The sequence below is a fragment of the Vespa velutina genome, chromosome 2, assembly GCF_912470025.1.
Source record: "Vespa velutina chromosome 2, iVesVel2.1, whole genome shotgun sequence".
NCBI lineage: Eukaryota > Metazoa > Arthropoda > Insecta > Hymenoptera > Vespidae > Vespa > Vespa velutina.
The window spans coordinates 752,501-765,000 of record NC_062189.1 but is presented as its reverse complement, the minus strand read 5'-3'; the positions used below and the strand labels follow the sequence as shown (position 1 = coordinate 765,000).

Here is a 12,500-nt window from a genome sequence, read left to right as displayed (position 1 = left end):
TGCAACTGAAAGGTAAAACCATTGAAAGAGAGAGAGAGGGGACTCGCGCACGAATAACTCACGTGATCCTTTTTTTCCTTGTTGTTGTTTCCTTCACAGTCTTTCTCTCATTTCCAACGTATTTTTCATTCTGCTTGTGTCTCTCTCTCTCTCTCCTCCTCCTCCTCCCTTCTCTTACTTCGTAAAAGAGAGAAAAATAATCACGCGTTTTCCTAATTCAAAAGAACGAGTTTCGTGGCTCGTGTATCACCGCGATACGAACCTTCTTATCTTCTTTCTCTTTCTCTCACGCTCACTCTGTGTTTCTCCTTCTTTCTCTCTATTTCTTTCTCGCTTCCACAGAGAGCCAATTTCCGTGGCAATACATCGAGGAAACGTTAGGTGAGGGAGACGAAGAACCACCACCATCGACCGACTATATTTATACCCAACGTCGAGAAAAGCCGCGTCTCAAACCACCCCTCCTCCTCCTCCTTCTTTACCATCTCTTCTACCTCCCACCTTCCCCTTTCCTACTACCGTCTCCTCGCTCTTTCTCTCTCTTTCTCCTCACCGCTCCTCTCTACACTCTTCTCCTTCTTTCAACCGCACCGTTCTCGTCCTGCTTCGCGATTCGCACCATGAAATTCTTCTCGTCTCGAGAAAACAGCTCCTGAAAGGTGAGTGAGAAAGAGAGACCACCCAGCGCACCTTCTTTTCTTTTTTTTCTTTTTATCGATCTACACATAAATCCATCTATCTACACCTATCTATCTGTCCGTCCGGTCTTCTCTTTTTTACTCCACACACACACACACATACACACACGTTTCCATTCCTTTTTACTATTTTCGATCGGTTCGAATGAATATTCTCTACACTGCACAGCAAACTACACTATCGGAATTGATCAAACAATACAAAGTTCATGTTTTTCCTTGAATAATAATATCCTCTCTATCCGTATTTCATTTATTGTCTGTCGAAAACAGGACCAAATTTTATCTCATTTCGAGATGGTTATCGCTCTTAATTACAAAAAAAAAAAAAAAAATAAAATAAAATAAAATAAAGAAACAAAAAAAGAAGTGAAAGAAACCATGCGCGAGATTAAAAACTTCGTTTTCTTTTTTTTTTTTTTTTTTTTTCTTTTACCGATAATACCCGTCTAATATAATGCAATGATATAAAAAAAAATGTCTCATAAAGAGGCCGAGGTTAAGTATGAGATACATATACCTTTTACACCACATAAAACTTTCAACTTCTTCAAGAAATACTATATATATATATATATATATATATATATATATATATATATATATATATATAGGGTGTACGAGAAATATTCGTATCAATTCGTATACACTCGAGTGGTACCGAGAATGGTGGCACGAGACCGGATAAAAGAACAGCGATACCGAATAGAGCGAACGAACGAACAAGAGAGAGATGGAGGAAGCAAATACGCGAGGCGTTAGCCTTGAGACGCCGCGGTTCGTTTCTCTTCCTTTTATTTTTACATTCGAGCCGAAACACAAACGCCGATGAGGAGACGAAGACGTGCTGCCTGCTGCTGTGCTGCGGCTGCTGTTACTATACTCTCGCGCTCTGTCGACTTTCTTGTTAGAAAAAGCTCTCTTCCATGAAAGAGAGACAGAGACAAATAGACAGACATAGAGAGAGACAGAGACAGAGACAGAGAGAGAGAGAGAGAGAGAGGGAGGAAAAGAGAAACGTGCTTATTCTGTAAGAAGAGAGCTTCGTTAGTTTGTCGACAAAAATGATTTTTTTTTCCCTCACTCGTTTCGTGTCTCACCGTGTATTCTTCTTCTTCTTTTCCGTTCTTTTCTTTTTTTCTTCCCTTCTTCTTTTTTTCACACTTTCCGATCCTTCAAAAGTATATATCTAGGTATGTATCTGTGTAAGTATATCTTTTATCGGGTTCGCGCAGTAAGAAATCTCAACACTGAAAGTGATATGTTCCAATCTCGTTCTACACGAAGAGAATATTACACAGGTTACCAACTAACAGAAATATATATATATAAATACATGATATATATATATATATATATATATATATACTCCAGGCACACATTTGTAAGAAAAATCTGACGACGACTAAATTGACGACGAACAGAAAAAGGAGAAGAAAGAGGAGGAGAAACGTCCATCCGTCCAATAGCGAACGGAATAATTATGCAAATTTATTCTCCCTGCGCCAGTAATCCAAATTCGCGAAGCTCGAAGAAGAAAGAAGACGGTTGAAAGAGTGTGTTTGTATGTGTGTGTGTGTGTTTCAGAAAGAGAGAGAGAGAGAGAGAGAGAGAGAGAGAGAAAATGGGAATTGAAGAGAGACAACATTTTCAGATCTCCCTTAGAGGGGGAGGGGGGAAGAAACTTTTCAGTCACATGGCGAGTGCGCGCGCGAATACAAAAGTAGTGGAGAAAGAAAATAGATAATAAGAGATGAAGGAAATAAGAGAGAAAGAGAGAGAGAAAAGAGAGAAGAGAGAAAAGCCGGCGTCGATCGATCTCAGTCGCCGAAAATACGCGACAAGATGTACCAATGACGACCATATTTCTCTCTCTCTCTCTCTCTTTCTCTCTCTCTAATTCTTTCAACCAATTTTGCATAACTATTATATGGAATAAAAATTGTAGTCACGATAAAACTCTCTCTCTCTCTCTCTCTCTCTCTCTTTTGTTGTCTCTTCCTTCGTCAATGATTACACAACGTAATATGAAGAGAAAGAGAGGGAGAGAGAGAGAGAGAGAGAGAGAAAGGGAAAGAAAAAAAGAAAAAGCCCGCGAAAATAATCGTGACTCTTTTTAACTCTTACCGAACAAAATCGATTAATCGATTGTAACCGAGGAAAGCGTCTATAATTCGATGTAGAGATAGTCTTATCGGGAGGATTACGTAAGCACACGCACGTACACACACATATAACACGCGCGAAATAAAACAAAAAAAAAGAAAAAAAAAAAAACGAAAAAGAAAAACAAAAAAAAAAAAAAAAAAGAAAATAAAGAGAGAAAAGAAAAAAAAAAACGTGCCTATTATTTCCAACGGGAATAATAGAAATACAGAGAAAGCTGCTGCTTCTGGTGCTTGCTTGTTTCCTGCTAAGGTAAAAATATTATTTTCTCGAAGATTTCTTTTTGTTACGGTCGATCGCACAAGAGGAACAAAAACGCACAGAAAGAGAGCGGAATTTTAATATCTTGAAGATATACCGGACGCGATCGAAAGTATCATAGAACATACACAAAAGAGAGAAAGAGATGATGAATAGATATATATATATATATATATACATATATATATAGATAGATATAGATAGAGAGAGAGAGAGAGAGATAGAAATAATTTCCGAGAAAACACGAAATACGACGAAGTTATACGGAGGAGGTTCGGCGCGCGACTAACTCGCTCGTTCGCCTTCGCCCGGCTTCAAGCACTGCCGTGTGCTACTTGGTGGGGGGTCAGCTTCTATCCTCCCCACTCCAGCATCACCATCATCATTGCCACCGACACCACCCCACTACCGCGCCACTACCACCGCTCTTCATCGTCATTCTATTGCGACGCGCGTGCCCTCTACGCGCCATCTTTGAACACGTCCTACTCTCTACGTCTTCTTTCTATTATTATAGTCCTTTTTTCCCTAACGGTCACTCACTCTCTCTCTCTCTCTCTCTCTCTCTCTCTCTCTCTCTCGCTTTTTTCTTTCTTCTTTTTCTTTCATCTTTCTTCTCGTACGAGCTTATGCTTTCTAACCCATCCTTTTTACCGTTTTCTCTCTCTCTCTTTCTCTGTCTGTCTGTCTCTCTCTCGTGTCCTCTAGAAAACGTAAGAGAAGAGAATGGGAGGAGAGGGAAGGGAAGGGAAAAGAAGAGTAGGGCGCAACACGAAGGGACGTGAATAAAGAAAGACGGAGAGGAGGAAGAAGAAGAAAAGTGAGTGCAGGACTTTAGACGCACAGAGAGAGAAAAAGAGAGAGGGAGAGAGAATGGTGGGATAGGGGAGACGGAAGGGGCAACCCCGTGTCGTAAGAATTTCGCAGGACCCTCGTAGTTCTCGTCTTCTTACCCCTCCGTCTATTTCTACCCATTCCGCCTCATATACAACCACCAGTCCTTCTAGTTCTTCTCCAGAGCATCGAGAGAAAACCTGGAGAGCTGTAAACCAACCCAAAAGGTACTTACTACTATATATATATATATATGTGTGTGTGTGTGTGTTCTAAAAAAGAAAAAAAGATCCATGCGAATATTCTAATCCACCACGTCGTACATGAAATTTAATTTACGAAAAGTAATGAAATTAAATACGCTATATATATATATATATATGTATGTATGTAACGAAATCTGTATAAATTTCTTTTAAAAGAAGACGTAAGTACGTATGTACTTACGGACGTTCCATCGATCCTATTTTCCCAAACTAAAATATGACGAAGAAGAAGAAGAAGAAGAAGAAGAAGAAAGTTGGCAGAGTCTTTATTCGTAGAGGAAAGAGGTTTCCTCTCAGCGAAGAAAAGGAGAGAGGGGGAGAGAGAGAGAGAGAGAGAGAGAAATGGAAGAAAAATTTATAAGACAATTTCGTTGAGTTAGAAGAAAGAAGAAGAAGAAAAAGAGGGCTCTCTCTCTCTCTCTCTCTCTCTCTCTCTGCGTTGAGTTAAAACATCTCAGCGAGGTAAAAAGTCAAACGAAAGCTCGTCGGAGTTGTTACCAACGCCTCGACTATAAAATGAGCGAGAGAGAGAGAGAGAGAGAGAGAGAGAGAGAGAGAGAGAGAGAGAGAGAGAGAGAGAGAGAGAGAGAGAGAGAGAGAGAGAGAGAGAGAGAAGACCGATATCAGAGCAAAAGGAGCAAGGGGTTGGTCCTGGCGTTAGCACCAAATTAATTCCTCCAACGGAGGGAAAGAGAAAGAAAGAGAAACAGAGAGAAAGAGAGAGAGAGGGAGGAGAAAGGGAGGGAAAAAGGAGGACGGGGATTCTCCATTACCGAGCAAAGAGTGAGACGAGCATGCCCGTAAAGTGCGAACCGTCTTAAGAAGAATTCTCAGGTACGTTTGTCTCGCTAAAACTCCAACTACTACTACTACTACTACTACTACTACTACTACTACTACTACTACTACTACTACTACCACCACTATCTCCCATCTACTATCACCATCACCACCACCAACACCCTCTCTCCATCTAGTTTTCTTTTTCTCTTTTTAAGAATTACTACAGCTAGAGACAGTCTTACGATTTACGAGACGAACGAATCCGGCAAAGTCGGTGTTCTCAGACTTAACGTTCATTCTGTGAGAGGGACTGTAACACAAAAAATGATTTGTCCGATTTTTCCAGAAAAAATTTGATATATATATATATATATCTTCAAAATTACGTGATGCCTCTGTACTTCTTTTTATTCGTCTTTCTTTTTTCTCTTTTCTTTTGATAATTTTTTTTTTCTTTTTTCAAAACACTTCCGTTCAAGTTGAGTTCTCAGATTGAGATTAAGGGAGAGGAAAGAACTCAAAACGAAAGAGATAGATAAATAGATAAATAGATAAATAGATAAATAGATAGAATGAAAAAGGAAAGAGGAAGGAAAATATGTATGTCTGCTGCCGATAGTTTGCACGTGTTCGCACAAAAGACCGACTTCCAAGTACTCGATGGTATTCCTCCGATTCTTCAACTATGGTCATGGCCTGACTGATCCGTAACTGTAACCTTCAGGTCCATGTCGGTCAGTTCAAGTCATCTTCTTTTCTTTTCTTTTCTTCTTCTTCTAGAGTTCTGCAAGGAAAAGAAACGTTTTGTTAGAACAGACAGAAAAATATAAGAGAAAGGTGATGGTACTACTTGAAATAAGATAGAAATTCCAGAATAATGGGAGAAAAGAGAAAAGACCTTCTCTCTTTCTTTCTTTCTTTACTTTTTCTCTCTCTCTCTCTCTCTCTCTCTCTTTCATAATAATTGCAAAAGTGAGAGGTTTTTAATTTCGTACTAATAGCTTTCCATCGACTAAGTGAAAAGAAGGAAGGAGTTATAATCTACGACGAGAAGGATGACCTTCTTCTCCATCTATCCATCCACCTATCCATCTCTCTCTCTCTCTCTCTCTCTCTCTCTCTCTCTCTCTCTCTTTCTTCTTCCATCGATGGAAAGATCTTAGCAAGACACCATTTTTGTCTCGCACCGACGCTTACGTACTTACATACGTCCTCGGCGAACTTTCGCGATCTCTCGTTTATGACCAAAAATATATACTTCGACCTGAAACTCCATAACATTTATTTATATTAACTAGAAAAGTAGAGAATTCTTAGTAAATATAGTAAGGACATCGAGAGGATAATAGTAATAGTGATGGTAATAGTCCATTGACTGGCCTTTTCAAAGGACTTTTTTTCTCAACTTACAGTAATTTTTTCTTTACTTACAATAAATATACGTTTAACTTGTTCTATTCGAAGAAAAGAAAAGAAAAGAAAAGAAAAAAAAAATAAATAAAAAAGAAAGAAAGGAAGAACCCTCGAATTCCGAAAGAAAGTAACACTGACTGAGAGAAAACCTTGAATTCACCATGGAAACGCCTAACCTTACAAGAGGATCAATCGTGTAATAATATTTAACTAAGTATAATTTTCGATCATGTAAATAATAATTTAATTGTCTATCACTAATACGGATTATGAGTTAACAATTAAAAATACTACTTAGTACTTTTCGTTTAGTTTTCGTATTCTACTACTATTATCCCCTCCTTCTTCTATCTTTCGTCTTGGAATGAACCAAATCATAAACAGTATCTTTATTAAACTATCCGCATGTCTCTCTCACTCTCTCTATCTCTCTTTCTCTTTTTCCAACAGAATAGAATCATTTTCCATGGTGATTAGAGAGAGAGAGAGAGAGAGAGAGAGAGAGAGAGAGAGAGAGAAAGAAGCGGGTCGCAGCTAAAGCGTAGGAGAGGGTCAAGGTTACTGGTTTCGAGACCCCATATGCGCCCTGCACGTGTTCTCTCACCATATTCTCTCCCTTCCACCCTCTCTTTCTTTTTTTCTTTTTTCCTTTCCTTTCTCCCATTCCTCTTTCACCCTCTTTATTTTTTTCTTCTAGCTCCCTCCTCATCCCTCAGAAACCATCCACATGTACGAGGGAAGAGAAAGAGATAGATGGATAGAGAGATAGAGAGAGAGAGAAAGAGATAAAGCGGTTGTTTCATGGACGATCCCTCTCTCTCCCTCCTGCCCGCCAAGCCGACTCATCCTTTTCTATTTACACAACCGTGCGATATTCTCTCTCTCTCTCTCTCTCTCTCTCTCTCTCTTTCTCCAGGGATTTCCAATGACCCGACCGTTTTGATTATCCATCCTGGCGGGACAACTTCGAACGGACATCCTGTGTGGATTTAATGGCGAAAGAACGCAAACCCCAATCCCAAACCCACCAAACAGATCACTTTTATAGAAAATGATCTACGTGCTCGTTAAAACTTTTCCTAAAAGTATTACTTTATATATATATACACACGCACACACACACATACGTATATATATTTATTTATTTATTGTATTTGTGATAATGGATATAATTGAATGAGAAAAAAATCGATAAGGAAGATATATACCTTGATTATCTAAGAATTTATATATATATATATATATATATATACACATATACACATTTATTTAAATAAAATCTGCAATCTTATCTTTTTTCCTTTTTTACGAATTATTTTCTTCGTCCATTCTAGCAATCTCATCGTTCTCTCTCAAGGGGAATACGAATTTTGTAGCTAATGACGCGCGGATTTGGTAATCCCGAGACGACGACGACGACGACGTTGTCGCCATTGCTCTGATTACGGTAAGAACCGAAGGAGATGATAACGATAATACCGATTTCCCAAGTCGATACGATAATGAGAGCCCTCGCCCTTCTTATGGCTTTTCGCACCATTGAAACGCCTTCGTCGTTTTATAATATCGAAGAAGACAAAAACTTCGAGATCATTTACTTCCGTAGGAGATAATATATTTCGAAGAAGATATCTATACTCCCTGATAAGAAAATGATAAGAAAAAATACAATCGAGAGATTTATAATTATTATATGTGATATAATACTTCCCTCCCTCTCCCCTCTGACATGAGTGTAAAAATTCTTAAAAACTCGTTGATTTACGATCGGAAAAAGAAAAAGAAGAAGGTATTAGTTTCAAAAAATCTTTAGAGAAAAAACAAAAAGAAAGAAAAAGGAATTTTCGAGGCCAGTACGATAATAATCAAAGGAAAAAAGAAAAGAATATTGATAAATCAATATGAATAATCATTTAAGATAGATGATATATCGAATTTCTCTTTAGGTAAATCGCAAAAAAAAAAAAAAAAAAAAAAAAAAAAAAAAAAAAAAAAAAAAAAAAGAAAAAACAGAAAAAAAAGATTAATCAATGTAACTGAGAGAATATATCTCGTATCACTTCACATTTTTATCTCCTCTTTTTTTTTATTATCCACGTTCCCCACGAATTAGTTGAAAGTAGAACAAGAAGATAGAGACATAGAGAGAGAGAGAGAGAGAGAGAGGGGGGGGGAGAAAGAGGGGGGGGGGAGAAAGAGGAGGAGGAGTGGAATCGAAAGGGCCGATAATTCTGAACTCGTCGAGTTGACGTATTTGCGCGTGATGTCACAGTACATTCGAAAAGATAAAAGGGTTCTCTTTCCCTTTCTCCGTCCTACTCTCTCTATCTCTGCTCCTCCTCCTCTTCCTCTTCATCGTTTGTAGAACGTGGTTGGGTTGAAGAGGCGGCCCATTGCCCGACGACGATGATACCTTACTCGCATGAAAACACGCGGATATTCGCGACGCGATGCGACTCGATCCGACCCTTTTCACGTTTCGGGCCCTTTTGCCCTCCTCTTCCTCGTCCTCTTCTACCACTCTTCCTCTTATCACCTTTTCCTCTTTTACCTGATACCGTACTGTACTCGATATATCATCTCTTTCCTCCAATCAGTAGATTGAAATTATTGGCTCGGCCCGTCGCACATTACTGTCTCGTTAACAAGATATCGAACCCTCCCTCTCCTCTCCTCTCCCTCTCTCTCTCTCTCTCTCACACTTCTTCCTCATTCTCATCCTCGTACTCCTCCCTCTTTTTTTTTCACTTCTTTTTATTCTTTCTTTTTTTTATTGCATTCATACGTTTCATCATTATTCGCAACGATCGAGGTGCGAACGCCTCCTACTTTCTCCTCACTCTCTATCTCTCTCTTGCGACCGAACAAAAAAATAGTACCAATTTTCATCACGCGTTTTTTCTTTTCTTTTTTCTTTTTTTTTTCTTTTTTTTTTCTTTTCTTTTATTATATATATGGATTCCTGTGGAATTTAATTATTCACTATAATGGTGAGGAACGATAGTCTCTACATATTTTCTGTATGTGTGTGTTTTTATTTTCCTTTTTATTATTTTATCGTTCAAACTCCTCCTATCATATTTTTGTTTTATCCTTATGTATATCCGCGAGATCTAATTTTACTTGTGAAATTCTCGTCGAATAAAAAGAAGATAATAATAATAATAGTAATAATAATAATAATAATAAAATAGACGAACGTTTCTTTAGAAACAATGAACATGTTTAATATTTTAGACATATATATATACGTCTATAAATATATATATATATAGATACATACACATAATCGATATATGATCATCACACACACACTGTGTACACTTGTATTTTTTTTTTCTTTTTTAAACTCATGACGATCCACTGCACTTTTATTTATTTATTTATATACATATATATATATATACATACATATTTTTTTTTTAATATTTTTTCATCGTACCATGATCGTCATTTCCAATTTGTCTCGAGGCAAGTCGAGCATCGTCACAAAGGATCTTGCTTGCTCACTCACGAGAGAGACAGAGAGAGACAGAGAGAGAGAGAAAGAGAGAGAGAGAGAGAGAGAGAGAGAGAAGGTCGGATAAATCGATTCTTTTCGCTCTCCTCGCTTTTGCTGCTCTTCTTTCTTTCCTTTTTTCTCTCCTTTTTTTTTTTTTTAATCTCTTTTCTTTTTATCTTCTCTTTCCACCGAGACAAATTAACGCTGGAGGCCTCCTTCTCCTCTCCCTTCCAACCCTTCCAAACTCTTCTCTCTCTCTTTCTTTCTTCCTTTCTTTATTTCTTACTCGGTACTACATTTTCTCTGGTCGAAATAACGCCACTATACTACACAACACTGCGTATAACCACGAAAACCGCTCGTAGTAGTTCAGTTTTGCACCAGCTACTAGACCGAGTACGCTAATTAGCATAATTCGCGAGAAAATACGAAATTGCGGAGGAACTTGTAAAGAATCAGCGAAAGAGACGGGAGTTAAGTACTGAATGTTGAAGGACGAAGACGAATAAGAAGAACAAGAAGAAGAGCAACAAGAATAAAAAGAATAAATTCTCACTTTCTCTCTCTCTCTCTCTCTCTCTCTCTCTACACCCTCTCTCTTTTTTTCCGAGTTTTTTATCCGACTATTTTTTTTTGGAATTTTCGAACAAGGTGAGGAAAAAGCTCATACATACATACATATATACATACATATGTACATACATAGAGAAGAAGATCGGTTCTTTTCTTATAGCAAAGCAGCTGCTCGAAGAAACTTGGAAGGAGATCGATCCGATAAAAGCGAAAGAGAGAGAGAGAGAGAGAGAGAGAGAGAGAGAGAGAGAGAGAGAGAGAGAGAGAGAAGAGATAAAGAAAGAAAAATCTAGCAGAAAGGTTTCACGGTAACCACAAATGCGTATACGTCGGTCGGGAAAACGTTTCAAAGGGGTCAACCAAGGTGACAAGAGTCTGAAAGGGGCCACGAAATGCTAATGAGCGTGCCATTGTATTCGAATGCGATATTATTATGTCGGTTGGCGTCGTTGACTTAAAACTGTTGTGCTCTCTTTTCACACTCCAAGTATTCTTCCTCTCTCTCTCTCTCTCTCTCTCTCTCTCTCTGTCTCTTTATCCGTCTCGTTTCTTATCAGTTATTTTCGTTCATGGAAGAAGAAGAAGAAGAAAAAAAAGAAAATAAAAAAATATCTATCCTAAACAAAATTATAAAAAAAAGATCGGGCGTTAAGTTCAAAGAAATAAGATCGAATGAAAGATTCGTTTTATTTATTTACCGAGAGAGAGAGAGAGAGAGAGATTAGAGTAACGAAGCTGGATTATTGCACGCGCCGTCTGTTTGTCCGTCTCTGTAACTGTTTCTATGTATCTGTTTTTATTTGTTTGTGTATTTGTGCGTCCGTTGGATTGTATACGCTATTCCCTTTTTTCTTTCCTTCCTTCTTTCTTTTCTCCTAACAGCCCTCAACGGCTAATTGGGAAAATTCTCGAAGAAGCGTGGGGTATTAGTCTCGGCTTCTTTCGTGCTTCACCAATGAAACATCGAACGAACGAACGAACGAACGAATGAAAGAGAGAGAGACAGAGAGAGAGAGAAAGTTTCCATTGCGGCGAAACGCTTGTTTCGTAAACTTCCGATTGCAACTTTTCAAATCGTTCTCATTTTATTTCTTTCGTTCGATGTAAGAGACGAGGGGCATCAGAAACATAAATAAATATAAGGGAGGGAGAGAGAGAAAGAAAGAACCAAAATGGTAGAATGAGAAGAATTTTTAATCGAACCTTCGACCCTTTTCAATTCCTCCTCCCACTTTCACCGCTAAAAAACATAATAAATACGTTCTGTGCGATGGATGCCATGTTGACTCGGTAAATTTTCAGATTACGACGCGCGTATAATCGATCGATGTTTATTTCTTCTTTTTCCTTATCAAAAATTCGTAACACTGACGGATTTAACCTTCTCAAGGAGGAGAAGGAGGAATACGAGAAGAATCTGCTGAGCCACCAGTTCCCTCCCATGAACCCCTACTCGCTATTCTCCAATCTCCCGAGGCGTGGTAACAAATTTTTGCAGCTCCCCAAAATCAAAATACAAATTAATTATACACGATACGGCAATATATTTATATTTTATCGCTTCGACTTGTGGTCGGCGATAAAATATATCGAAATAAAATTCGATCGCAGTAGAGTTAATTATATTGTAGATATAAACGTATTGTGATATAACGTATCAGAAGATATATAAAATTAAATTAATTATATAATACAAATTATTTGTGATATATATATATATATATACATATGTGTGTGTGTAAATAAATGCACGGCAGCGAAAAAGATTTTATTAGGTTGAAAGAACTGATTATTTCCAATAGATTAAAGAAAGTAGAGAAAAAGAAAAAAAAAAAAAGAATAACAAAAGTGTAATTAGAAGGAATTTTTCCCTCTTATTGCGAATCGTTCTTGAGAATGGAAAAGTACAGTAGAATGGTATACATCGACGGGAGGATTGGCGGCAGAGGTGGAGGTGGCGGCGGCAACAGGTAAGCCTCACATAGTTACTAGCTGTTCGCATAA

The 12,500-nt window shown here is 38.0% G+C and overlaps 1 long non-coding RNA gene across 7 annotated transcripts in view; it reads right to left on the bottom strand.

Moving 5' to 3' along the window:
- LOC124947314 overlaps positions 1–12,500 on the bottom strand; it is a 102,057-nt gene that overhangs the window by 4,078 nt on the left and 85,479 nt on the right. For 5 of the 7 annotated variants that reach the window (XR_007100368.1, XR_007100370.1, XR_007100369.1 and 2 more), the window contains one exon: positions 1–5,792. This exon is cut by the window's left edge and continues 1,866 nt beyond it. This is a non-coding gene — a long non-coding RNA (uncharacterized LOC124947314). The remainder of the gene's footprint in view (positions 5,793–12,500) is intronic. The other 2 variants (XR_007100367.1, XR_007100371.1) reach the window with 2 other exon arrangements.